Source organism: Typopeltis vanoorti, chromosome 16, assembly GCF_054136105.1.
Source record: "Typopeltis vanoorti isolate ZY-2024b chromosome 16, IOZ_Tvanoo_1.0, whole genome shotgun sequence".
Classification (NCBI taxonomy): domain Eukaryota; kingdom Metazoa; phylum Arthropoda; class Arachnida; order Uropygi; family Thelyphonidae; genus Typopeltis; species Typopeltis vanoorti.
In genome coordinates this window covers 98,128,464-98,155,888 of record NC_143564.1, presented here as the reverse complement: position 1 = coordinate 98,155,888, position 27,425 = coordinate 98,128,464, and the positions used below count along the sequence as shown (strand labels likewise).

Here is a 27,425-nt window from a genome sequence, read left to right as displayed (position 1 = left end):
AGAATTACTTATCAGGATTAAATTATTTAAGCAAAATGACAATCATGACAAATATATATATATATATATATATATTCTTTAGGGTACATATAGTTCTAACAATAATCATAATCTCCAGTACTCACATGTCCTTCAGGCATACGACCTACCCAAATTGAATTTCATAATCATAATTTTAGGATAAGGAGGTTAGCGTATGCCTAAATATATATGTGTGTTCTTCTGTGTAAAATGCATGCGTTCTCCTAGCCGGTTTGCCTAATTGCGTGATGAAAAACCCATGTTCCAGGAAGGAAAATCCCTGCCACTACCATCTCCGCATGAGATCGGCAACCTCAATCTTCAACTAAACATCCTGATAACAGTTCTTTGCATTCTTGATGGGTACAACCCAAGGTCTTTCCAGTCCAATGGATTCATCTAATTCGACTGGGCTAGAGAGTCTTGAGGATGTAGTTATACATTTAAAGCCAAAGAAGAGCTTTTCATAGCATCAAGAAGATGCAACTCCTTCGTGATGCTATGATATATATGTGTGTATACACACATATACATGAAATATGTATGAGAAGCTCTCGGGGAACCCTGTAACCCCTAAAAAGCGCGTCCCCTGGGTGGACGACAGGAGAGCCCACCGTGTGTGTGTGTATGGTGGGGTGGTCCGAATATACTGAATAAGGACTCGTGGACCAACAGGGCCATAAGGGGCAATCATCTTGATTGTAAGGGAAGCGGCACTCCCATGCACCCCTAGCTGGATCTATCCTCTCCATCTACTTTGAGGAAGATCCACTTACTTTAATCTTTCCTATAAGGCCTTATCAGCCAACTCTTCTTATTTTATGACCCCTGTGCTATTAGAGTACTCGAGGGCCATGGGGTCTTTTCATTTCTGGCCTTACAACTATGCCCTCTCTATAAACCTTACTATGATTCTTCTATAATCTACTCTTTCCCCCTTCAATATACCCTATTCCTCCTATGGGTTTAAATTCGGAAGAAGGCTAGTTCAGAAGCCTTAAGGTAGCAGACCACTGAACTATTCTATCCTCAGGCTAGTTCCCTGACATGGAGAACATAATTCTACTTGTAAGCTGACAGAAAAAAGATAATCGGATTGAATCTATGGGAAACGACCCTGGAATGGAAAAGGTAAAACAAAAATGGAAACGACAAAATATAATACACATAGCAAACTGGAATGTAAGAGGAATAGCATATAAAGAAATAGAATTAGACCAATTATTAAATGAAAAAAATTAAAATAGTAGTAATCACTGAAACAAAAAATAAATTAAAAGGAACTATAAAAACCGAATATTTTAATGTGATATACAGTGGAGTCGACAGAGACCAAAGAGCACAAGCAGGAGTCATGATTTGGATTCATAACTCCCTTTCAAAACAGTTAAAACATAAATTATGGAATGAAAGAATAATAGAAGCTAGAATAAAAATAGATAGAGGTTATTTAACAATAATTCGTTTATATGCCCCAGAAGAAGGAAGAGAACAGGATAATATTGATTTTTTATAATCAGCTACAAAACACATATAATAAAATAAATAAAAATGATTACGTAATTTTAGCAGGAGACTTAAATGCAAGAATTGGAAACACGAAAATTAATAATAATATAGGAATACATGGAGAACATACTCTAAACAGGAATGGTAAAAAATTGATCGACTTTGTAGTTTATAACCTAAATATAACGAATTCCTTCTATAAACATAAAGACATACATAAATATACTTGGGGGCAGCAAGAGAATGGAAATCAATATTAGATTACTTTATATTAAATGAAAAGACATCAAAAATTTCACTAGATGTTAGAGTTCACAGAGGATATGAAATAAGCAGTGACTACTTCCTTGTTAAAATAAAATTAAGATTACCACCTAAATGGTTACAAGTAACAAGAACAGAAAGAAAAATTGAAACATTTGTTTATAAAATTAGACTACTGAATGACACAAATGTACAATGGCTACTTGAACAAAGAATTAACCAATATCTAGATAAAATAAAACAAAATGAAGAAATATAATGGCTTAATATAAAAAAGATACTAAATGCAGCAGCAAATGAAAGCTTGGGAAAGACCAAAAAATTCAATAAAAGGAAAAAAACTAAAGATCTGGGATGATACAATCAAAGAAATAATCAAAAAGAAGCCTATCACAAATGGTTAAGCAGTAAAAGATTAGAAGATGAAATAGAATATAAAAGAATAAGAGCCATAGCTAAAAGAGAAGTCAGAAAAAGACAGAGAATCATGGAATAAATTTGTTTCTAATTTAGAACATGATTTATATAAAATAAGACCTAATGTATATAAGATTTTGAAACACCTAAATGCAGATACAAAAGAAAACGTAAAATTAAACACTGAATTGAAATTAGAAGAATTTCTAAATTACTACTACACAGAATTGTGGACAGACAAATATTTTAAAAAAGACAACTGGCAAACAATTAACGAAAATGAAAAGGAAATAACTAAAGAAGAATTAGAAATCAGCCTGAAAGAAACAAGAAACGGAAAATCACCTGGAGAAGATAAGCTAGGTTCAGAACTCTATAAAAAACACAGGAACAAGATTCAAAGAAAGACTCTTATTATTTTTAAATAAAATTTATTCAACTGCTATCCCCCCAATAGAATGGAAAAAAGCAATTGTGATTCCTATTTTTAGAAAAGGTAATAGAGATGACCCTAAAAAATATAGAGGGTATCAGTATACTAAATTCCTGTTACAAAATATATAGCAGAATCTTAAATAGCAAACTAATGAAATATTCCGAAAACTTTATTTTAGAAATACAGAATGGATTTAGAAAAGGACGACATGTATAGACCCGGCCTTTTGCCTAAAATTAATAATAGAGAAAATAAGAGAATACAATTTAGAAACACATATTGCATTTATTGACTTTGAAAAGGCATTTGACAAAGTTAAAAGAAACATTATTTAACATATTAAAAGAAAGACAAATACCAAATAATATCCTAAAAGCTATCACAAGTATATATAAAAATAATCAAATACAAATAAGATTAATTCACGAGCTATCATATACGAGAGAGATAAACCAAGGGGTCCGACAGGGATGTTCCCTCTCAGCAACTCTTTTTAACATCTACTTAAATGAAATAAAAATTTACATCCAGGAATTAAACTTTCTCCTACAGTAAACTTAAACACTCTCCTCTTTGCCGACGACCAAATAATAATTACAAATTCTGAAGATAAACTACAGAAAGCTATTTTAGATCTAAATGAGATATCCAAAGATTATGGTATGATAATATCAACAGAAAAATCAAAAACTATGGCCTTTAAAGGACAAGATCCAGCAAGCACTAAAATAATAATAGATAAAGATCTTAGAACAAGTGAATTCATTTAACTACCTAGGATATACGATCACATATGAAAATGAAAAATATATAAACATAAAAATTGCAAAATATTTAAAAATAACAGGTGTAATTTACTCTATATTTAAACCAAACCTAGTTCAAAAACTAACCTAAAACTAAAAGTCTACAATACATTAGCCCTACCAGTCTTAATGTATGGAAGCGAAATCTGGACAATAAAACAAAAAGACAAACAAAGATTAACAGCAGAAATAAAGTTTGAGAAAAAACTGCAAAGTATACCCTATTTGATCACAAAAGAAATTATGAAAGAATTAAACCAAGACCCAGTAATAGAAAAAATTAAAAAAATATAAACATAAATGGATGGAACACGTTCAAAGAATGAAAACAGAAAGATTACCAAAACAAGCCTTAAAGTACAAGCCATTAGGAAAAAGAAAACAAGGACGTCCTCTTAAACGAGGACTTCTAAGGCCGGAACAGGCCATGCTAGGCCTAATACGCATGATGATGTATGAGAAGAAATACATACACTCATGAACCAAAACACTATGATCACCCAGCTTGTTTTCGGCCAACAAGGAAAAATGCCTGTGTTGGAAATTTGGTTCAACTGACATTTTATAAGCCTGAAATCTAACCGATCTTAGAATAATATTCTCACACTGGGGAGAGTGTACCTAAAACCATCACCGGGTCCTCCCATCTCCACTGAATACACATTGGCATCTAATTCTTACCTGGAGATTGTTTCGGATCAGGTAGTGCAATTCCTGATCCTACATGGTGACAATGTAGCCCGATGGATTTGGACTCTTCAGGCAAAACAAGGTCCCACGTCACAAGACTTGCATTCATTGTACAAGAATGGTTTGAAGAGCATATTCACGCGTTCCGTGTTCTCCCCTGGCCACCTTATTCTCCTGATTTGAATTCCACTGCATGCAGCGACGCCAGTGCCTCGCTTGGTCACTAACTTCGGGACACTATTCTCTCTAGTTCGTACAGAATACCTCAAGACATCTTCTGTAGTCTAGTCGAGTCAAAGTCAGGACGGATGCAAGCGATTATCTCGTCCAAAGGAGGCCTAACACACTACTAGGTAGGAAGTCATAATGTTTTGGCTCAGAAGTGTATATATTTCAGTCAGATTTTTTTTTCAACGAATTTTGGATTTTTAAAACATTTTGTAATGCTCGGGTGATTTAGACTTCAAGATCTTCCATAACCAATGCTTAAAATTCGATCTCTTGTAATTCAAGTTAGGGTGATGAAAAACCGGCGAGTTTTAATGCCATCAAAATACATTCCTGTCCCATTTCCCAGAAGAAAAATTATGCTTCACTCTCCTTTCCCTCACTATTGACGATTTGGATCAAGATGATTTTCATTTTATTTGTTATCACCAAGTCCTTAGCATTTTCAACCACCAAAAAGCTTGGTATTCTTTTGTGTTGTAAACAATACTTTTCTGTTCAACTAACATAAGCCCGAAATCCAACCGAAGAGTGTGCTTAAAACCTTCCTCAGAATGCTTGATTGTATTCAGAAGAGAGTTATTCGTTTATTAGATTACTCCGTCCAGTCGCTTTCCCATAGACGGTGTTGACGGACACTGTCATTCCTTGTCATATACACGAGCAGCTGCTAATCAACACCCGTAAACAATTCCAGCTCCAAAATTATCGTACTTACTTCTCATCTTCCATTTCGTATACTTCTGTTCATTGGAAGAATCTTCTTCGTACTATTTTCTCCCCAATGATTAAAACTTCTAGCTATTCAAGAAACATATTTAACAAATTTCTGTCTTCTAACTACTTGCACTCCTTCCATACACACTGTCGTGTCCCAGGTCTTGAACCTCTAGTGGGGGGGGATTGATATAAACACACACACATCGGGCTTTCAGCATTTAAGTTTCGAGGTACAGTTACGCCACTCAGACAGCAACTTAACGAATTTTCCTTCATCGAATTATGTGTATGTTAATGGTCAGCAGTGCAAAATTAGTACTCCTGATACAGTGCTGCTACGAATATACGTATCAAACTCCTGGAAAATCAACGCCTCATACTTATTCCACATCGTGGAGATTTGGAGTCTAAAAGGCAACTTTTAAGTTATGTTCTTGTATGACCTCCAGGTTAAGGTCGCACTACAAAACTACATCATCCTATGAAGAGACCAGAAGCTTATAAAATCTATTGCAAGTGAGGTGTGTTTGTTATGTTGGACAGATGGGACTTTCTAGAGAAGTCCGTCAAAAAGAAGATGCCAAAGCTGTGGAGAAAGAAAGGATATGAATCTAGATTGGCTTTTCACACAATCAACGAAAACCATCAAATCAACTGGCAAATCACCAAAATACTACGTAAAATTTAAAGAGGCTACAGAATTGATACGATGTCCCCCCCCCTTCCTCAGCCGTGGCTGCGGATTATCATGGCCAAAACAGAAGCGAAACTAATCGCTGCTGAGATATCGGTATGAAACACTGAGTATATGCTGCTTAATTAAAAGTTAGGTAATTAGAAAAAATAAATGCAGACGCATTTCTGAATTAATTAAAGTCTATTTTAATGACTGAAATTTCTACTCTGTGCATTTTCATTTTGAGAATTCACATACCATAAAATATTAAAGAAAAGTCAGAGAAGCAAAGTCTAGAGGGGGGGAAAAAACTATTCAGATAAAACTCTGCACAAATACTTTTCAGGTGTCCTAATCTGTGATAGTTAATTAAATGTGTTTATAGCAGTAATTTCTTAAAACTCATGCAGTATAATGGACATTTTTTTCTGGTTAAGCGTGCAATTTCAGCGCAAATATCTTTAATAAATGATATTAAAACAGCACCCTAATGATCCCATATTATAATTTCAGATACCGACTATAATAAGAGTGTTTTAATTAAGGTCAGTTTCTCGTTTTCTTTAATTTGTGCTAAATTATTTATCTTCCAGGACAGATCTGCATATCAGTAAATGAAAAACGGACTGTCGATAGAGATAACTTTCCCTACGCTGTTTCGTTACAAATTACGTTTGTAGTTTCTAACCAATTACACTTATCGTTTGCAATTTCTGCTCTGATACTACGTGATTTACTTTGCCAGTCCACAGTTCGCACAAAATTCGTAGATCACAAGGTTATCTACATCTTCTATATCAAACCATTTGTGGTAGCGGTCATTACTATTGCAGTGCGTGTAACATGAAAGAAAAGTGTATGCCCATATAAATCATATTTGCATACTACAAGACCAAAGGCACGTTCTCAGAACGGATCTGTATTTTCAGAAGAATACAAAATTTGAAGAAAGAAAAAAAAAAAGAAAAACAAAATTTGAAAGAAGATTTGAAGAACACAAAGTTTGAAGTCGCCAGCATCATAATTGCACTGGCATACAACAACGGCACTGACTGGAATGGTTTCTTAACATCAGCGTTATATTCAGTAGTAATAATGGAGAAATGTTTTTTTTTTTTTTTTTTTTGTATTTGTTATTCCAGTAGAACTACTGTTCTACAGCAAGAATACCATCTTCGTGCTTTCTTCATGAATTCATGTATATTATTTATACTTTCTTAATGAAAAATTTCACTAGAAAGTATGAATTAGCTTCGCCTGTAAAAACAGAAATGACAATGTTAATTAATTGGCAGAACAACAATATTTGATATGACAGAAAAAAAATTTCCTTTCTCAGAAAAGCAGCTACTGATCGATTAGGAAATATAAATTGAGTAAATCGTTAGAAATCAGATTTTTTAAAGTAATACGTTAATTTTTTCGCATGTTTTTGATATATTGTAGTGATATCAGTTCTGTAACTCCTAGGTTACAGTGTCAACCTGTTCCTTAAAAAGAAACAGGTTGACACTGTAATAAGATTCATAAAGCCCACTGTAAACAATTACAATAGATTTCTTGGCATTGTTATTGATGCTACCAAACCGAACCATTCCAAGAGGTTTTAGGAGAGAATATATCCCAGGCTGGAATAGTGACAGTGAAAAACTGTATAAAGAATTCTCTATTAATAATAACCCTACAGTAACCACTGAGCTACTGAAGTCTCTTGACAATGCTAGAAAAGACAAATGGATTAAAACAATGAACAATTTTACTCATTCCAGTCGAAAATCTTGATCCCCGATCAGGATGCTTGACCCTAATATAAGGACTTCTGGTAAACTGCCCGCCATAGATTCAAAACACATTGCAAAGCATATAGTCTCAATGACTAAATATCCTCAAGATAAAGTAACTACGAGAGAGGTGAAACAAAAACTAAAATCTCAAAACAGATCTTCCACCATCATCACTATCTCAGGCTTTCACTTCCCAGGAACTTACCCAGGCAGTTAACTCATTGAAGACTGGGAAGACGACTGGACTCGATAACGTCTACCTGAATTCATTAAGAACTGTGGACCAAAAATTATTTTATGACTTACTGCTATGTACAATAATATCCTGGACTCTGGCATACTTCCATCAATTTTTAAAAGATCTAAAATCATTGCTATCTTAAAACCTGGCAAAGACCCTACAATTGCTTCCAACTACCGTCCTATTGCCTTGTTAAGTATCTGCCTGAAACTTCTCGAAAGAATGCTATAAACAGAATTGAGGTATACATAACAGAACTCCACAGGAACAGGCTGGCTTCAAACCTGACAGAAGTTGTTGCAATCAAGTACTGGCCTTGACAACCTTTATAGAGAACTATTATAATTACAGCTATTTTGCCTGCTTCAGTTTAGGAGTGCCCCTGTTGAAATGTCATTGGCTATTTACTCATGGATTCTTTGGGCATTGTAGATGTAAATTTACCAAAAAGTATATGTAGCATAAGGAAGAGAAATTGACACATACCTTTTTCTGGGTGTTGCGGCTTTTCTTTCTGCGATGTCCAAAAACTACTGAGTGTGTGGAGGGGGGTAGGCAATTTCGGGGAATTAAATTAGAAAAACCTGGATTTTTTTCCAGTAATATATATATATAAACATGTATATTATATTACTATATTATATAGGGTGGGGGAAAAGGTGAAGGGTTGATTTTTTTATATAGGGAAGGGGAAAAAGGGGATTGACGAGGTGCGGTCCGTTTCGACTAATTCTTGGTCGTCATCTGAACACATTGGGAAAGTGTCAGGTCGGGTAGGTGCTTCTGTTTTGAAGTGTTTGTGTTATCGCCTATTGGTCGGGGTTGTGACCTCAATTTTATGTTGTGAAGCTTCCAAACCTCGGAGATTATGTAGGGCCTGTGTACGTTGATAGAGTTCGCGTCACATTTTATGGCTATTGTTTCCATTATTCTTAGCATTGTTTTCATTGTCTTGTCTGTCTACTATGATGGCCTTGTCGATCTGCGGGGTATGTTTTTGTTCAAGGGCGTGAACAGCTATTTCCGTTTTTCCTGTGCTTTGTATTCGATTTTTCTTTTTGATGTTACGTTTTTTAGTGTTTAAATGTTCTGGAATAGGGATGTTACAATCACGGAAGTGTTCTTGTAGTCTTGCCCATAAAGACCTGATGGTGGAACCTGTGTAGGTGATATCACAGCCTTTTTGGCAGGGAAATTTATAGACTACATTGTGATGTTCAACTATTTCTGTGTGTGAGGTTTGTGGATTTCAGGAGATTTGCCAGTTTTTGATTTGTGGTGAATACCAATTTGTAGTCAGTATGTTTGAAGATGTATTTATAAGCTTTGTATGTGTTTTGGGTGTATGGTAGTTTGATAATTTTTTGTGCTGGGAAGTTCGTTTTGGTACTTGGGTTGTTTTGGCGGTTTTTTGCCGTCTTGTTTGCGTAGTTAATCACAACTAATTAACTGTGTAGGATAGTCGCGATTTATGAAGATCTGTTAGTTTTTTTATTTCTGCGTTTAGATTATTCTGATTGGTTGAAAATTTATAAGTATTTATGAATTGGAATAAGATGACAGATTTTTTTAACAGAATATGGATGGTATGAGTGAAAATGGAGGTAGTTTCCTATATGCGAGGGTTTGTGGTATACTTTCGTGGCTATTTTGTTGTGTGTTCTGGTTAATGTCAAGTTTAAGAAATTGATGGATTTGTTCTGTTCGGTTTCTGTGGTGAATTTTAGTCTGTTGCTGTAACCGTTTAGGGATGTTTTTAAAGGTGGTGATGTGTGTGGGATTACCAATGCACAGAATATTGTCCACGTATCTGCTATAAAAGGTGATGCCGGGGGGAAGGGAAGGGTAGAGTAGGAGTGATTCTATATGTGCTAGAAATAATTCCGCTAGTTGTCCACTGATGTTTTGGCCCATGGGGAGTCCGAAGATTTGAATGTACATGTTGTTGTTGAACTTAAAGATTTAATAGTTTAAATAGCTTAATTATAATAGTTTATTTAAGAGGAGTAACATGGGAGTTTTCCCAGAAATAATATACATAATTTATAGAGAACGGTTATGAAAAACAATTTAAAACAATAGCGGTATTCGTGGACCTCTCTGCTGCCTATGACACAGTGTGGAGAGAGGGTCTTATCTTAAAATTCCTAGAAACTATCCCATCACCAAAACTAGCCAACTAATTAATCAAATACTAGCAGACAGATGGATACAAGTATCTCTCAACGAATCCCAAAGTAAATTCTTTAAAATTAAAAATGGCCTACCTCAGGGGTCAGTTCTTGCCCCATTGCTCTTTAACTTATATTCGTGATGTCCCAGAGACAGCATCACGGAGATTCATGTATGTTGATGATATTGCCATTGCAACTCAACATTCCAAAAAGCTGCGAACACCTTAACTGAAGATCTGGCTGTACTTGATAAATACTTTAGACGATGGCGATTACAACCTAACCTGAACAAAACTGAAGTAGCATCCTTTCATTTAAGTAATATACAGGCCAACTATATCCCAAAAGTTTACTTCAGAAATAAACAGGTAAAATTTAACAATTATCCAAAATACCTAGGAGTTACCCTAGACAGAAGTTTGACATTTAAATATCATCTAGAAAATATTGCTGAGAAATTAAAAACTCATAGTAATATAATGCATAAACTTGCTAGTACTTCTTGGGGTGCTGATGCCAACACACTGCGTACTACTGCACTGTCTTTGGTCTATTCCACAGCAGAGTATTGTGCTCCTGTGTGGCTGAACAGCGCACATGCTTCTTTGCTCGATGTCCAGCTGAATCAAACTATGAGGATAATCTCTGAAGCTTGAAGATCTGCTACTGGCTCCCAACTCTCAGTAATATAGCCCTCCCTCACTCCGTAGGACCCAAGCCTTAAGCAAACTATGGACAAAAATAATTGGAAATAGTTCCTTGCCTATCCACCAAGACATTTCCTTCCATACTTCACAAAGACTGAAATCCAGGCACCCTGCCTGGAGGAGTGCAATACAAATAAACGACCAGAACTTCGACCTATGCGAGTCATGAGGAGAGTATTGGTTTCAACATACCTCAAATCTTCAAATACCCATCTCAAATCCGACATCTCTTCTGGAGAGCTTCAATCTCCCTAGACATGCATGGACCACTTTAAATCAGATCAGAACAGGACATGGGAGATGTAAGCATCTCTTGCATAAATGGAACTGGTCCGATACTCCAAACTGTGAATGCGGAAGAGGGATCCAGACTATCAATCACATTGTGCTTGAGTGCCCTATTTACTCATTCTCGGTTCTAAAGAGGACTTTTTTTAAACTGATCCCAGAATCCTTGGAGTGGATCCGGGATTTAAGGATTAAGCTCTGACTCCTGATTCTTAATTTTGATGTTTAATCATTTCAACCTAGTGTACTCCTTTTAATATGATTTTTACAATTGTTTTTATGCTGTTTTATGTAAATTGTATGTTTTATTCTGAGACCTGTACATCATACGCTAAATAAAATAAAATCAGTTCTGTTTGTACGTCAAACTTCATATTTTTCCAAATTAAAATAAATAAATGCTCCGATTTAATTCAGCTAGCATAGTACATGCCACCTTTAGATTTTTTTAAAGTCTTAAATTAAGGGCAACAAAATATGAAGTATGGGGTGGCCATTTAACCAGCTGTGCACCAGAAAGTATGTCTGTGGAACAATGTTCCCTCTAATTTTTGCCGGCTCATATTCGCATGAAAAACATTTTGTACACATGTTTCTAGTCTTAGACTCAATGTGTGCGCTAATATAATTTCTGATATCAACATTGTCCTTTTTTCATCTAGTTATAACCTGTAAAACTGCGAGCACTAAATTAATTCGCTTAAATCTGGGTAGCTAAAAAAAATAAATAAATAAATAAAATAAAATAAAATAAAATAAAATCGATCACCGTTTGCACGGGTTCAAGTGACTGCTGGCTAGACAGTAGGCACTCTCAACAAATATGCCTCTGAAAGTTGCTGACGTCAGCGTCAATTCACACACTACAGGCTAAAAGTAATTAAATTTAAGTATATTAAGTTGGAATGGGTCAGAGTAATATTGGATGGAGACATCGGAGGAATTACTAAATAAAATAAGTGACAAGTATGATTTATCATATAAATTCGTTTTTATAGTACGTTCAAAAATTGACTGGAAATTAGAAATTCTGAAGGCAAAAAATTTGTACGCTCAGTTACTGGAGGTGTGGTTAAAGTATTGGAGAAGTTGGCTAAAAGTAAAATTCAAGAATGGTGGATAAGGATATCATACTCGGTGGAGGGGGGGTGAGTAGCACGGCTTTGTGAAACACAGGACCTGCCGCAGTAATTTATTAACATTTTATAATAAGGTGACAACCGAACAGGATAACGGAAAAGGTTACACCATGATACTGCTGGACTTCGCAAAAGCACCTTCATGGGAAAACTATTACAGAAGTTGAAAAAATGGGAACAGATATGAGGCTGATAGTATGAATAGGAGGGTGGCTGACAGACATCAGAGAATAATGTGTGATGGAGTGGAATCAATGTCAATCAATGATAACTAGTAGTTCCCCAGGACTCTTTACTACAACCACTACTCTTTAATGTGTACATTAATGATATATCAGAAGATCTGAGGGAGAATTCAGTTCTTTGCTGATGATGCAATCATAACCTCTTTATAAGGCTATGATTCTGTCACATGTTGACTACTGTGCACAGATTTAGTCAAATACATTTCTAGAAAACCAGGAGGTGGTGGAGGGGATTCGGAGACGAGTGACAAAGCTGGTGACAGGTCTGCCTAATGTTCCCTACGAGGAGAGATTGAGGGTGTGTGGGTTGCAGAGTTTAGCTACCAGGCTGTGTATTAGGAAGGATATTCAGTTGTTTACTAATGATGCAAAACTATGGAGGGTAATAAAGGTGATGTAGATATTTTACAGGATGATTTAAATAAATTGGAAGTGTGGGAAAGGACAACGGTCAATTAAATGTTGTAAAATGTAAGGTAATGCACTTCGGGATGAAAGATTACATATTTCGTAATATATTGATACTATTTTACTATTTTACAGAAAATTGATGAGGCTAGGGATCTGGTGGATAGAGATTTGAAATTCAGAAGACATATTTGCAAGGTTTGGAAAAATAGCTCAGAGGATTACTTGGATGCTGGAGAACACATTGACAAGTAGAGTTAGGGAGGCTATTTCCCTTTTTTATAAATCTGATTCGTTACATGTTAACTACTGGGCACAGATTTGGTCACATGCATTTCTTGAGGATCGGAGGGTGGAGAGGATTTACAGACGAGTGGCTAAGATGGTTAGAGGTCTGTGGAATGTTCCATACGAGGATAGATTGAGGGTGTGTGGGTTTCAGAGTTTAGCTAACAGGCGAAGGAGAGGGGATATTATAGAAAATTAGAAATTACCAAAAGGATTCTATAAGATTGACACAAAATAATTTTAATACATGGGAAGTAGGGGGAAAATAAGGGTCACAGTTGGAAGTTGTCGAAGAGTGTGGTTAGTATGGGTGTGGTGAATGAGTGGAATGGATTACCAGAGGTGGTTGTGAGCGCCCCAGTGGTGAATAGGTTTAAGATATATGATAGGTAGCGTAGTCCCCCACCCTTATCCGCGGGTTCGCTCTCCGCAGTTAATCAGTTCCGAAAATATTAAATGGAAAATAAACAATGTATAATTACATCGACAAAGTGGATATTAGATCCAACACTATTTCAAAGCCGAATGTTTGATCTAATATCCACTTTGTCTATGTAATTTTACATCGCCGAAATGAAGCCGTATGGATGGCTGTTTCCTTTAGTAATAGACAATTCACAATTGTTAAATTGCGCGCCATTCTGAGTAGTTCTCGGTTATCAGATCGACTGTCTCAGTATCGCAGTTCTAGTAACCCCTTATTTTACTTGATAATGGCCCCAAAACGCAAGAATAGTGATGCTGGCAATTCGGATATGCCAAAGAGAAGTTGAAGTGCTTCCTTTTAAGATAAAGAGTGAAAGATTTTTCATAAAATAATAAATAAATAATAATAAAACGTATGCTGAGGTTGCTAAGATTCCATTCACATAACTTTATTATAGTATGCTGTTATAATTATTCTCTTTTATTAGTTATTGTTGTTAATCTTACTGTACCTAATTTATAAATTAAACTTTATCACAGGTATGTATGTGTAGGAAAAAACATAGTATATATAGGGTTCGGTACTATCCGCGGGGTATCATGGAACGTATTCCCCGCGTAGGGAGGATTACTGTATTGTGTTAATGGGTAGAGTGCGTCTCCCGCGAGGAATCTTTTGACTCCATAGAGTACCCATATAAATATTTGTGAAATTGTTTACAATAGTTATTCAAAGAATTTTATTGAATGACTGCACTGTTAAAATTCAGGCGTATATTAAAAGGCGGCCTGAGCTGGGTTTTTCGCACTATATATTATTCACAAACCTCCATGCCCTTGACAGGATTCGAGCCCGTAGTCTCTTGGCTGGAGAACGAATACACTAACCACTCCGCCAACAACTATACACACACAGAGTATATAATAAAAAATAAAAATCCTTAACACACTCACTGTACTAATAGGCTCGCAATCTTTCATGAGTGCGAGTCATAAAATTGAAATAACAAAAAATTTCAGACAGATATCCTAAATGCCAAATCATTAAATTCATCCAGCCAGTGAAAAACTGTAATATCAGTTTGGCTATCGAGAATAAAAATGCGCCGACTGAAACAAAAATTAAATACACCTTATGTATGTATTAAATTCTAAATTTCGTTAAATTCCTTATTGCAATATATAATTTTGGTACAGTTTTATTCTTTGCTCCTTCAAAAGCGTCCGATCGAAAAACAAATGAGAAAGATTTTTTGTAAAAATCCCGAAATACAAATCTGTCTAGGCAGTCTCACAATAAACTTGCCTTCTGACGAACGAACAAAACGCTTAATAGGTGTTGATACAATTTTCAAAATGCACCTAAAAACGGTTTCAGGTTCAATCACTGCGACAACGAACTGTGTCACTAAGCAAGAATGCAATTATGAAATGCACCATTTTTATTACTATCTATGCACATTTTCATACTTTGATTTACTACTTTGCAAAAAATAAAAAGCAGTATTAATTTAGATCTGCTTAGATGCAGAAAAATTCTGAATAATAATAATAATAATAATAAATGATCGCTTGAAATGGATGTAAGAGTTATTGTTTCAACCGTGTCCTTCGACAGCGTAGTGAAAGCAAATGTGAGCTTAACCCTACGGATTAAGTTGTCGTGCCCTCTATACGTAAATAGGCAATTGGATTCTGCTGCTTACTCTATTTTGTGATCACCCCTTTCTGTATCTGACATAATGCCATCACTAACTATTTGATGCAAATTGACATAATGTTCGCAAGTGACAACCGTAAGCCTCTAAGTTTGGATCAAGTCTAAATATAAACATCACTGCTTAGAAGAATTTAGCATTTTACGTAATGGGTATGTTGTAAGAAAAACATACTTAAGAAAAGTTCTTCATAGGAGAGTTCTAAATGGAAAGGGATTAGGAAAGTGAACAGACATTGGAAACACTTTCTTTGATTATTTACAACTGTCATATCCAATACAATAAAAAGTTTATTATAAGGAAAAAACATTGATTTCAAAGCAGAAACACCTTTCTCCCCTGTGTATAAAACATTCAGGAATCTAAAACGGTACAATTTTTTTTAAGTTTTTCACAAAAATTTGTGTGCATATCATCGAGAGCCTAAATTAGGTTTTTTTTATTTACGCCATGACAAAAGGCTAATACGGTCCTCTCTGATTGAAGAATAAAATTTAGTTTTCGTTTTAATTTTTATTTCCATTTAGTTATGCATTAAATAACTTTTAATGTGTATTTTTTGTGTATATTGCTCTCCTGATTTGCTTGCGCCTGAAAAGACACCTCAAACGTTTATCAAAGTGTTAATTATGGCTAAATTAGCAACATTCAAGTCCTCCGTTTATCAAGCCATAAATCGTCGACTTCACTTTGCTTGGTAAACGTCTACAAGGGGTGGAGGTTAGTAATTGATTATTAGTTTTTCATTCTGAAGAGGAGGAAGACGCGACAGGGTTTCTCAGGGCCAGCGAATTTCACCGAGCACAGAATTTCACCATACTGTTTGCAAATACTTAAAATTACCATATTTGTCCACTGCCCAACCCTGCAAAAAAAAGAACAAAAAATGTTGTATGTATGCCTTTAGTAAAGGCATACACACAGCATTAATGTGCTATAGCTTTTGCAACCTGTGTGCGTGGAGTTTATACACATATACACACACACACACGTATTAGCCCATTAAAACAACGAACGAAATTGCATACTTTCTCTTTAAAATAAATCAGTACGTTATAATCTGTAAGTCGCGTAAGGAAGTGAATTTTATGTACCCTTTAAAAAAAAAAATAATTAAAACTTAACTATATAAAATAAATAGCGCAGTTTTGGAACTAAAATACTTCGTCTACTATTTTTTTGTCAACACAAAATACTACATAAGAGTTACTTTAATGATAAACAGTAAAGATTAATTACCAATTGACTCCGCAGTAGAACTGTTAGGTAGAGAAACATGAGCACAAATAAACATGCTAGTAAATGAAACTGAAAGTAATGGCATGTTACGGCTTCTGTAACCTACCTTTTCAAATGGCAAGGACAATAATTACTGAGCAATCTATTTTGTAACCGTTCAAAAGTCACCATCTCAAAAGAAACACTTAAAAAAATCAGCCACTACGACGGCCCTACCTCCGATTTCTCAACCACTAACAACGGACATGCGTAAATAGTACAGTAGGAGAAACATATCGATAAGCTCTTTGAACTCCATCTAGAAGTGAAGTACAAATTGTAGCACACGGTCAACATGCACAAGAAAAGAAAAGCACGGCAAACAACCCTATTCTTCTATAAATCACGATCTCTTTGAGGAATGAGTGCATTTAATTTTTCCAATGTGCGTTTATTTGAAGATGTTAAAAGAATGCTAAGTACATGCAGATCGCAGGAATTCCGTAACCTGAAGCATAATTACCGAAAGGGAATGTAGAAATAAGCAATACATTAAAAAATAATAATAATACTGTATTAATGAACTGAGTCTCGCTCTCTTTTCGTGGGCATAGGAGCGAATATTTTTTGTTTTCTTGTTGAAAGATATAAACGTTAACCAATAATTTTTACTAATTTACTCTCTTTTTTTTTTTTTTTTGAGCATACCTCCTTTTCATACGTACTGCTTATTTAACGAACAAAATTTGAATCGCTTATAAATATTCATAAAAATATGAATATTTAAGTGCTTCATATTAAAAATTCTACAAAATTATTACAGACAGATTTTGTAATTAAGAATGGTCTGCCTTATATACAGGTGTTATTTGCAATGAGGAGTACAGCACTCGTACATTTTCAGAATAAGCAACAGTGTGCGAATGCCATCTGGTTGAAAATAGTTGGGTTTGAATTCAGTCTAGAATTCGGCTGTAGATGAATTAACTGGTCTCATCTGAGGTAAAGTTTACCTTCTTTCTTCCCCCCCCCTCCAATTCATGACAGACAAGCCGGCTCGTGTTGCTCTTCGCCTTAGTTCATTGTCGTTATGTTAATTAAATTACAGCCCTAAGAATGCGAGTGAATAATTTGACATGCGCAGCTATTGATTGCTAATGAACAAGTTCAGAAATAGAATAAACTATGCATATAGAGCTTTTGCACAACACAGAATGTAACCTACTGTTATTGTTCTGTGAATATTGAATACATCCTGGTAGCTGAAGTTATTCTCCCGGTTTTCTTGGGGGGGGGGGGGATGCCATGGCTGCATTCGAGACCAAAAACCGTTGATTTGTGTATTTCAAAGGAATAAAAGGAACTTTGTGCGTTTCAAAGGAACTAAAGAGTAGGGAGCTCCTCCACAGCACAGTTGGTATCAATGATTTCATATGGTTAGAAAAAGCGAGGTTCGATTCCCATCATAATACGAGAGAGAGACATCTATAAGAACACCTAAGTTAAAGTTAAAAACTTGGACTTTTTTCATTCTGTTATGCAAATCGACCAGAAAACGCATGCAATTTGCATACATAATTCACTCACCTCAAAGCCTTGGTTTACTTTGCAGTTCAGATCAATTCCTCGTTGAGATAAGAAAATCTTTAAAGATCAGTAGAAAATAAAAGTTTATGCAATGTCTTAATAACCGTTACGCGACAGATGTTATCATGCCTCTGGTCGTAATAACTGTTTTCATGCATTGTTCATCAAAAATCAATAGGTGAGAAGAAATTTCCACTAATTTCTGATAAAAAGCTAGTTATTTTAGAGCCGTTTCTAGGAACGTGTGCATCTGAATGTTAATTTTAAAAATGTATTCTTTAAGGAAGAAAATATAACAAAGAATTGTTTTATTATTCGTTGCAAATTTAAAAACGTGTACCAACTAGATTTTCTCAAACCCAACTGATGTCTTTTTGTTTTTTTTTTCTGAATACAGCAGTGGAAATATATCCCAGTCTATTGTATAATTAGTAATGGAAGTATGATGGACAAGACCAGATCTTGCCTTTCTTTTCTGCTCAATTATCTCCAACATGTTCCATCTTTCTCATCTTAAAACCATGGCTTTTGCTGCCCTATGTAGGCCAAACCACTAATCAGATGAAACACGCGTCTATATTTCTGAACATCGTGACTTTAGTTTGTAGTGAATGTTTACAGCTGTATAAGTGTAAAATAAAAGTCCCTACTTTAGGTCTGTAATTGGTTCGACTAACGACTCATAAACAACAACAACAACAACAAAAAAGATTTCGTTATTTATTTCCATGAGTCTTGCTCCAAAAGATACTAATGCAGGAAATATGGTTTCCAAATCATGTGATAACAACAAAGCTTTAGAAATAAATTTTTCAAAACATTGGCCAAACTTAATTTGAAAAAAAAATTCTTTACATTAGGTAATGTTTAATGTAGGATTTCTTAACATATTACTAATAAGATCGTGATATCCGGTTGACGTTATTAAGAATATCGCACCACATGATAATTGATATAACAAATTTGAAAGTACATGATTTTGTGGCTTGCCTTTATGTATCTGCTTTGTTAGATATCAACTTCAATACTCTATAATTTCTCTTAGTTGAAATTTTAATGGTGAAACTACTTTTACGAGCCTTTCCCAACTCGTATCGCTCATGCCAATTCAAAGCAGAGTTTTCTCTGGAATGGAGACCATCTTCTGTACTGGATTCATGAGATAAAATGAATAAAGGTGGACAGAAGTTGAAAGTTAAGCGTGATAATACACGCAGTGGACTGGGTGTAAAACCCTTATTATCACTTATTTCCACTGTTTGTGGGAAAATAATCTTTTGTTTTTTCACAAACAATGATGATAAGTGTTTAACAGAATCATTTTCCAAAAGTGGAAAAAGCTAGAGACAATCATTCATATTTAAATTTGATCATTAGAAAATAATTTTGGTTTGTGGAGAAGAACTTCAGAGATTTTTTGCAAAGTCTTTCCATTAAGAAATACTGTTGGGACCCTTAGTTATATTTCACTGCACTTTGTTTCCAATAGAGATGGTATACTGTCTCTGAGAGAGAGATGTTTTTGGACGCAGAAGGCGTTGATTTATCTCATTCCAGTAATTGATGAAAAACACAGTATGCTGATGTCACTGAAGCAAATGACTTCTCATCTTCTGCTTGGATATTCCAAGGAATGCCAGCTGCTTCTCGCAGTCAACGTTATCTATCTTGGATTGTATGTCGAAGACAGAATTTATACATCACTGTTTTAGCTGCGTTTAAGTAACAGTTGCAGGTTGGTTGATTGTATTTGAATAAGTCGAAGTATTCATTTTCAGACTGCAAACAACACAGATGAGACGTGCACTTTTCAGAGAAGAACGATCAGTTTTTTATTTTTTTATTTTGTTTTAGAACCTATAAGAACCAGAATTTTCAGGAAGGAAAAAAAATCCTGTCGCCTCCCTTAAGATCAGCAAGCTCTTCTCTATAAAGGTGTAGATAAAGTTCGTCTTTCATTTTCTCATTCAAATCCACCTTTTCCACAAAATAGAATGTACCATTCTTCCGACTTCACCATGGAAGAGTCTTTGAATGCAATTTCTTTTGCTCATTAGTAATTATGAGGATGTTCTTTAGCTTGAAAGACTTGGGTCTGAATCCCGTCTATGATACGAAGAAAGTTTATAAGGACTTTTCGAGAATGTGAGTTAGCCAACCTCATATGGCGGTGGAATAGTTTTTCCTGACAGAAAGTCGGATTTTTTTCATTACAAAACAAAACAAAAAAAAAATCAGCAAGAACGACCTTGTGGACAGTGTGATTAGCATATTCACTCAGGCTACAGCTTCGAAACCTGTCCTGGGCATGGATGTTTGTGATTGTCTTTACGTGAGAGATCGGTCGGTGTGAGATCATCCACACCCCCCCCCCGCTTACTAGAGGCCTGAAGTGGCTTGAAAAAGTCCTATGTTTGGTCTCTAGAGTAGTGTTTTGAGATTACGTAAAACAATAAATAAAAATACAACAAATATATACAATTAATAAACATAGAAAAAATCCTCAGCCCACCTACGGTGCTAATATACTGCAGGTTTACAACTTTCGTGGGTGAAAGTCATATTTAAAAGGAATTTGCAAACAGCAACACTGGATTCGTAGCCTTAGTAGCTTCGGCCGATATTCAAAAACAACTCGTCATTTTCTTTCCTCATAGTAATCAAGTAATCAAGGTATCATGTAATCAAGATTAAACTCATAAATGAAACTATCTGTAGTGTTGTTACAAACTGTGTGTGAACGCAATCGGACCTTAAATCTATGAAACCTACTTTCTGCCTGATGGGGATTTTTAAAAAAATTCCTACAGCTGATGTAGCTCTTTTGGTGCGTTCTTAAATACAGTTTAATATGTAATAGATGTGAGGCATTTCTTCCCATTTTTTTTTTTTTTTTGAAACTATTTGAAAAGACAACTTCTTACATACATTTGGACGAGTTATTAATTAGTTTCGCCAATTTGCCATTTTAAAAAGGAAAACCTGAATTTCTAGGGGATGAAGCCACTGACCAATCCTCTATGAGGATTGGCGAATACAAGCTTGGTTAAATACGGTAATGTTATGTTGCTCTAGTGAAAGCGACAATAATAGATGGTAGCAGAGAGAGGGAAAGAAAGAGAGATACGGGAAAACAGGAAGCGAAGTTTCGAATCATATTTTCTCTTTCTGTCTCAAAACAGACAGTTGTCATACTCCCTCTTAACCTAAGAGCAGCTGCATGTGACATGACAGGCTCATGTGGAGGAGATAAGCCTGTTTACCCTACCATTAGTGAATAGCTTAGTGACGTCCAATATGGAACTGCAGAGAATGTGAATTAGTGATGGACGTTTCATGTCCATTTTGGTAATCAGAAGCACAACTACCGTCATACAATCGCAAGCATCATAAACAAATTTTCGCTTTCATTCACAAAATTTTTAAAAGAATAAAACACACTTCCGTTATTAAATGTAACATTTATTTTTATGATATATTACTTTATTTGAATAGAAATTAGTTAGGCTCTTTTTTATATAAAATATTCATTAAAACGTTTTCTAGGTTTTTTTTTCCCAGCTGATTCCAGAATTAGTCGATCTTTGGAGCAGGTAAGTAAGGTAGGTTCGCTCTCTCTCTCTCTCTCTCCCTCCCCTTTCCCAGAACAAATCGAGTCTTAATCTCACAGCTCAACAAAATACACACACACACATATATATATAATAAAATTAAAAATATGAAAAAAATATTATGTCCATCCATTATATTAATATATTATGGAATGGCAACCTTTCGTGATAGGAATGCCATGAAAAATTAGGATTAGGATCATGCAGCAAACTGCAGCAATAATGAAAGACAGAGGCCAATTTTTTTGCTTATTTATTTTATTTATGAGAAGGTTGCAAAACCTACAGAACATTAGTTCCGTGTATAGACAAGTAGTCAAAAAGAAAAAAGGAACCTGCTAATACACACACACACACACACACACACATATATATATATATATATATATATATATATATATATATATATTGAACAACTGGAGGTTGTAGTAATAAAAAATACCGTAGGGAAGAAGATTGTTTTCCAAAACAGAGATAAATGGAATGAAAGACGACGACAAGAATAATTTCTTTCGGTATGTTTGGAGCTGGACAGTAAACGAATGTTGACCAGCAGTTGAGTGAAAGTGGAGGAACGTGGCAGCCAATACAGCAGATCAACATCCGTGAAAATTCCTGTGGAAGAAACATAAGGCAGAAACAGAAAGTCTATGTGAAAGCGACTGGAGTGAACTTTGTTCCTCCCATCCCTCTCAACATGCTGACTATAATAATGCTATTGTTCTTCCTTATATCCGGGTCACCTCAGAAAAACAGCCAGAATTCTAAAAACGTACAATCTCTGCATTGCATTCAAACCTTATCTGAAGCTGGCCGAGTAAATCCTCTCTCTCCCAAGGATCATCTACCTCCTCTCCCTGTTCCAGGTATCTACAAAGTTCCTTGTTGATGCAACTTATCATATTACGATCAAATTGGGGGATCTGCTAACATCCGTCTACAAGAACATAAAAATACATCTCTCGCCATAAGTATGGTCAATCAGGGCTTGCTGACCATGCTCTGGATACCTTGCACAGAATGAAATGGAAAAAACTACTATATAGCTTCACCCCAAAAATACAAATTTGAAACTTTTTTAGAATCAGTAGCAGATTTAAGAAATCAACCTAATCTTAATAATTATCGGGCATATTAAACTTCCCAAAATTTGGAAATTTTTAATTCTTACGCCTCTCGTCCAACACAGTTAAGGCAAGCCAACAGCGCCTATAGAGGACGCCCATCATAGGACTATTGGCTTTCAGTCTAATGTTTTCTAATTATTGTTTTGTGCAAATTTGTGTGCGTTTATGCAATTTTAATATTGTTTTCTGACGATGTCTCAGTGACTGAGATGACATATGGGAGTGATTAAACGTGTTGTTTAATTATTTATATGTGCGGTATTTATTCCATTAAACTTTAAAATAGGAGTGAACTAGACAAATGAGGGAGCACCAATTAATCAGATCCTCTTCTTGTTAATATTAAGCATTTTTAGAGACGTTTTTGGCTCACTACTCCATATGTGAGAAAATATCCTAAGATAGGGCAGATGGGATTCATACAGTGTTAGGAGTTGTACAGGTATGAAGTAATGAGAGAGGAAAAGGACACCCAATTTCTTGGAGCTGTGGATGCCAGAAGAGAGTCAGTCCAAGACGAAGTATCTGATGTTACGTTGGGATATAACTATTATCAAAGGTGAGGGGTTGTGCAGCATGGTCTTTCTTGAGTGAAATAAAACAGGATTGTGTTTTGGTGTCACTGAAGTTGACAAGGTTGTCTTCACCCCACTGAAATATATCAAAGAGAGCGGTGTTTAAGGTATACTGATAATGGAAGGTCCTATAATTTGAAGTATATGAACTGCCACCGATTTCCATCTTCCCCACTACCAAAAAAAAGGAAGAAAGAGAATAGCTAGGGCTAAAACAATACTGTACACTCTGTTCCCCCCCACACACACACACATGCACCGGGAGGAAGAAGAGGATGCTGGTTAAATGAAGAATGCAATCCAGAAATGGAAATAAAAGTTAGAATTGCAATGGCAGGAAAAACTTTTCTCCTGATGAAATCAACTCTGTATAACCGCAAATTAAATTTAGAGCTTAGAATACGCATGAGTAAATGCTATGTATGTCTGTACTGCTGTACGTTGCAGAAACCTGGACTTTAAAAACAGAATCGATAAAAAAAATATATATAAAAAAAACTTGAGGCCTTTGAGATGTGGTCATACAGACGAATGTTAAAAATCCCATGGACAGCAAAAACGTCCAACCAAGAAGTACTGCAACAAATAGAGAAATCGCACGAACTTTTAGATACTATAAAGAGAAGAAAAACTGCATATCTTGATCATCTACTTCGTCATGAAAAATATAAGATACTTCAATTGATTATAAAAGGGAGTATAAATCGAAAAAGACAAGAAAGACGAAGAAAATCTTGGTTGGAAGACATCAGACAGTGGACTGGCATGAGTTCTAAAGGACTGTTCAGAGACGCTGAGGATTGCTCAAAATTTGCCAGGGTGGTTGCCGAGCTCCGATAGGAGATGACACACAAAAAAGAAGAAGATATATATTTCATCGATAACCTTGGATGATATATATATATATACTATGTTCAAAACAATTTCAAAAAATTATCAACGCACCCAAAACTGATTTGGTACCACCCTTCACAGAACCCTTTGACCTCTTTGTGTTAGTACCCTCACATTTCCATCAGATGAGAATGTTTGCTTACAGTTAATTCTGGGCGATGCAGTCTTTAACCAATATCGCGAACGGATATGGTAATGATATGGCATTTCTATGAAAGCATCCCTTTCTAAGTCCATAAGTTCTTCTCTACATGCTATTGAGAGTACTCAGATGTACAGTCGATTCTCTATAGATTGTATATATGTGGGACGACAGAAAAAATATACCACCCTTCACAGAACCCTTTGACCTCTTTGTGTTAGTACCCTCACATTTCCATCAGATGAGAATGTTTGCTTACAGTTAATTCTGGGCGATGCAGTCTTTAACCAATATCGCGAACGGATATGGTAATGATATGGCATTTCTATGAAAGCATCCCTTTCTAAGTCCATAAGTTCTTCTCTACATGCTATTGAGAGTACTCAGATGTACAGTCGATTCTCTATAGATTGTATATATGTGGGACGACAGAAAAAATATAGATCAGCATTCTCACTCTGAAGCAGACGATATCTTAAATACTTATATCGACATCATTTGTATTAACATTCACTTGCGGGGAGGGGGGGGAGTATTAATTTAAATCATCCTCCTACTTCATTATCGAATCGAGGATTTACAGGAAGACTAAATGCTGCCTTTTCTAATGACCTTAAAACCCAGCCTGAATACCAATTAAAAACAATTTTATTATCAAATGGAACAGAATAAACACAACAGCTGGGGATTTAGTTTCAAATTCTAATTACCGGTTTGTTATCTTAGACAACCTTCATGCAGTTCCAAGGTTATCGATTCTCCTCTCTGTAATTGGCTGGCTTCCGACTGTGTTATCTTATACTACAGTTAAAGAAAATTACTTCCAAGTTCACGTGAATCTAAGGACAGTACGTGCTTTACATAAAAGCACGTAAGTATTATTCCAACATTAGGTTCTTTTTAAGCTCCCAAACGTTGTAGCTGACAGTGACATAATAGGACCGCTTTCAAAGGAGATATGTAAAAACAACATGAATACATTTGTCAGATAATTTCACAGCTCTTGTGCCATGAGAATCATAAAGCAATGATAGGATTTTACAGCAATGACCGGACCCATTTAAAATCGGTTAAGCTGTAAGTAATAGTAAATAAAAATTGCAAAACTACCATGCTGCGAAATCATTTAATTGCGTGGATATGAGAGTGAGACCATTAATAGCTCTAAGAGGGAGGGAGATCGACTAAACTCCAAATCGGCCTATCTAGATCTGTCAAACAGTTCAAGCTTGTTTGTGGAGGGGAGAGAAATCATCGTTAGCTGGTGTAATTAATATACAACGTCTTGATTTAAATACAGTTCATTAAAATTGTAGCAAGATATGTTCCAGTCAATTTTGATATGAACCACAGGCACATTCACAAAAAAAACGAAAAAGAAAAAATGAACTCTTTAAGATGCAAAAGGCAAGAAATAATAATGGGAAAGATCGGGTGAGCCATAAGAAGCGGGAAGATTTTCTTGAATGTTAAATTGAAACAAAAATAATATTACACTTTGAGAAATTGATTTGGAACATTGAATAGCACAAAATAAATAAAGCAGTGAATGGATCCGAAGTAATCATTTTTAAAAGTACGTTTGTCAAAGCTATTCGTGTACAGTGATGCAATTTATTATCATGCCAATTAAACTTATCGTTTTTTTTTTAATTATGCATATCACGCAGTTTTTATTTATTGTTGTTTGTAACGTTGCTTGCATTGTTTCGAATCGTCTTGGCAAATTTTTCCGTTGAAATGGCAATTTAAACCATAACTGGAGTGACTTGAGAAATGTTAGCAGAAATCCTAAATAACAAATTTCATTCAACTCGATACAGCCTGAGTGGAGTTATTATTCTGTTATTCTGAAACGTTTTGCTCTGTAATGGTGCTACATAAACCAACTGATGATTATTTGGTAGATGTGAGTAAAACCTTCAAATACCATATTTCCGTGAATCAATCCAGATAGACTGGAATTATAATAAGCGCATGAACGGAAGAACTTCTTTCTCTTCTCTTAAGTAGAAAAAAAAAAAAAAAAGAAAACGTCCCTTGTCATTCCTCGCCTGGCGCAGCCTGAAAAACAACTTTTATTTTAAAGGTTGGAAGGGCATGGGAGCTGGAATCCCATATCTAAAACGCGAGGAAATTTTATAAAAATTTTAAATTAAAAGTGAATTAGCCTGACTCATGTGGAAGCTGCAGGGATTTCCTCCCACAAACTTGTCACCATTCCTCCTATTCTTCAAAAAATTCGGACTGAACAGCAATAAACAGGCAAAATATCACTCATGGTTTTATAATTGCTGTAGAATAGTCTAACAACAAATAACATACTTGTCTTTAAAAAAAAAAAAAAAAAAACTACACAGAACACTTTCGGTATGATTGGTAAAAAATCCGGTACTAGGAGATTTCTCCATAAACATTTAAATATTTACACTTTCAAAATAAATAAATAAATAAATAAAAGTATATATATATACAGGGCCTCTGTAGTCCAGTCGGTATCGACCATGTCCTGTGGTTTTTAAGACCTGAATTTCAATTCTACGACTTTTTCAAATGAAGGTGAGTTAGCCCGTCTCATACGACGATGAAGGGTTTTCCTCCCAGAAACTCGGGTTCATCCCGCAAAATATCCTACAGATACAAGGATGATGCATTCATTCTTGTTGTACGAGATATGATATATTGTCGTATATGATGTTCAGTGCATTGTCAGAAATTGAAGTTCGATTTTTGATTTACAGCTTTTCGCTTTCTTCCTTTTCGAATATTAATTATTAACTATTAATTATTAATATTAATTATTAACTTCGGTACAGAAGTTTAGAAAGTTGTACCCTATCAAAGTAATGCACTCACCCATTAATTGAACTGCATAATAAAAACTCAAAAAAACTAAAATATAACATAATTTGTTTTGTGGAATCTTCGACTTCATCCACATAATTTTTTAATAATAATTCCTCCTCCTCCTTCCAAGAAAAATTGCAAACCTATTGTACATTAGTAGCGTTTAAGTGATCCAAGAATCAGTAATAAGGGAACTAAACATGGTACTTTCTTTAAGCCACTTTAGTCCTCTTATAGGC

At 35.2% G+C, this 27,425-nt stretch overlaps 1 protein-coding gene across 2 annotated transcripts in view; it reads right to left on the bottom strand.

Moving 5' to 3' along the window:
• Positions 1-27,425, bottom strand: part of LOC150098211 (neuroendocrine convertase 1-like) — a 194,223-nt gene that overhangs the window by 137,365 nt on the left and 29,433 nt on the right. The window contains exon 1 of one of the 2 annotated variants that reach the window (XM_090406526.1): positions 16,531-16,636. The exons of the other annotated variant lie outside the window; for it this stretch is intronic. The gene's annotated coding sequence lies outside the window, so the exon portion shown is untranslated. Of the gene's footprint in view, positions 1-16,530; positions 16,637-27,425 lie in introns of those variants that run through there. 2 annotated transcript variants of the gene reach the window in all.